Genomic DNA, 2,891 nt, shown 5'->3' on the forward strand with positions numbered 1-2,891 from the left:
ATGCCGTTTTTTTTTTTTCTTTTTAAATAATAAAATCTATCCCAGATTGTTTTTAAAACCTTTGTTCTCATTGTTTTAGCACTGTGGATTTCTTCTGAGAAAAACTAGAACTCCTCATAAGGGCTTTTAAAGAAGAGAGCAATTTTCTATCTATGCATTTCCTATCACATAACCGATTCTTTTATGAAATTATCTTTCAACTAATGTTAACAAGTAGGGCTGCACAAATGTTCTGAGCTGAGAACGGCCATTTAAGTGTTCCAAGCTTGAAATAAAACTGAAGCATGCTGAGATGTCTCTTTCAAGATTAAGACAATGCAAAATTGGTCCAGGCTTAAAACAACAACTTGGCTACTTTGAATTGTCATATGACGAATATTCTGATCATAAAATGTAACCTTGAACAAACCATTGCAACCTTATAACAAATTGTCCTGACTTCAAATTAGACAATATAAAGTATTCTGAGCTTAAAGCAAAATTTAAATATTTCACTTTTGTTCTGATTGAACATTACAATGCAATTTTTTAAGGAGGATCATTTGGTTCTGAGCTTGGAAAAAAAAATACATTCCTCATTTTATTCATATCCCCACTTATGAACAAGTATTCAGAAAGGTTTGATTAGCCAGCCAATTTACATCATTCCACAAGATACTGTTTCTTGCTACTTCTGCATATTGAAATGAAAGAAAAGAAAGCTGGGAAAATAGCTAGAGAGTAGCAGATGAATTATTTTGTACATTTTTTGATATTGTAATTAAGTTATAAATTCGATCATTCTGTGGAGTTTTCTGTAGTGTGTATTTTTTTAAAGCAAATGCTAAAATACTATGCCACACTAATTTTATAGCTAAATAAATTATGCACATGAGTGTATACTTTGCATATCTTACATACATTATTTTGTTTTTGTAAATCATGAAGATCCAAGACAATTTTATGCAGGATAGTAAAGTCCATCCTTGCAATGGAATTAGTCTGTTTGGAGAGATGGTCAGATCTCAAGCAAAATCTTCTAGCCTAAGCAGCTGAATATTCCATTTAGGGAATGAAGCGTACATTTTGAAGAACATAATATTGTACTCCATGTCAATTGTTCTTAGGTTTTGTAGGAGATAGCAATAGCACTTAGACTTATATACTACTTTACAGCCCTCTCTAAGCGGTTTACAGAATCAGCATATTGCCACCAAGAATCTGGGTCCTCATTTTACCAACCTTGGGAGAGTAGAAGGCTGAGTCAACCTTGAGCCGGTCAGGATTGAACCCCTGGTAGTCAATAGAATTAGCCTACAATATTGTATTCTAATGACTACGCCACCACAGATAGGTAGTTTGTAGCATTTTATCATAATTTGTAAAAGGATTGTTTTATTTTACACAGAGATACCCCCCAAAAAAAATCAGTTGAAATTTTTTATTTGGCTAACCTAGTTGTTATGCATTTCATAAGTAACGAACATTTGCTAATTTTTGGTTGGCAGCATGAGCTCAGCATCCATTTTACATTTCAAAAGCAGAATGAAAGCAACTTACATTTTCTACTCTTTCATTAAAAAAAGATAACCAGTATTGGCATCAAACTTAATTTCCCAGTTTCTTGGCTGAAATCGTGAGAAAAGAGCTCACTTTGGGCAAATGAAATCTATAGCACAGCACTGGTTTATTTAAACTTCTCAGCTGTCCTATTCTCAAAAGCTGAAGAAGAGATTAGAAAGAACACTGCGTCAAAAAGGATTAATTAAAAAACATTTTTTTCCTGTTCTTTATAATCTTTTCTTCTTCTTCTTTAAGCATAGGGTATTTTGTGCCTCACACTCCCTTTGCCCAGTTCATCTGGTTTGGCTGGCCTCTGCTATTTCCTGAGCCTTGTGCAATAAATAATGGGAGATGTCTAAAGCTCATCACAACTGCAAATAGGGTGGTGCGGAACCATCATCCTCTCAAAATTGCCACAGCAGGAATAGTTGGCAGCTCATCTATTACATCCATTACTCCAACACAACCCTTCCCTATTTGTCCTTGGTTATTGTAAAGCAGGCTGCTGAGGCAGAGATCCTTGACAACGCCTTAGTCTTGCTTGTATTTTATAAGGCTTTTTCCCTCCAAGGAGCAAAACAGACTTGTATACCTATGTAACACATAGCCCATAATTTGCCACTATATATGCTTGTTCCAGGGACAGCATCCATTCCCAGATGTCCGCCTTCCCCATCCCTATTCCCCAAGTCTAGAATATACCAGTCAAAAATGCAGGTGTTGTATTGTTCTATTTTCACAAAAGGCCAATTAGAGAATGGCAGCCAGGACCACAAGTTTAAGTCCTATATAATGAGAAATCCTATAAAAAGAAAAGGGTTAGAGTCAAAGAGATCTTCCTATGATTTCCTTGCTATTACACCTTCCAAATATCTGAATTCCCTCCAGAGCAAAACAAAAGGACAAGACCAATGTTTCTGTTCTCCTTTTGAAATATGTTCCAATTGTTCCTCCTCTTTGCTCTTTGTCCTCTCTAAATATTTGTCTTGATTTGTTCTTCTGTTAACTGTTGGTTCAGGGTATCTTACAAAATAATTTTAAGTATCTCCATGTGAACAGTAAATCTTTCAGGTTTCATCCCGCTGTCCCCATTGATCTCAAGGTATTTTATCTGCATAGATATGAATATCTATCACACATATCTATCCACGTGTCTATTTATGCATGTTTATTTTATTTTATTTATTTATTTCATCAGGCATGTATTAGATAACAGAGATAAGTATAAACATGATTATGAATACATGAAATAAATACAAATAAAAGGGAACATTAGGCCAGGGACAGTAGGCATGCTATGCGCTTATGCACTCCCCTTAGAGACCTCTTAGGAATGGGGTGAGGTTGAC

Source organism: Pituophis catenifer, unplaced genomic scaffold (assembly GCF_029215685.1).
Source record: "Pituophis catenifer annectens isolate HBS135680 unplaced genomic scaffold, rPitCat1.0.hap2 SCAF_3, whole genome shotgun sequence".
Lineage (NCBI taxonomy): Eukaryota > Metazoa > Chordata > Lepidosauria > Squamata > Colubridae > Pituophis > Pituophis catenifer.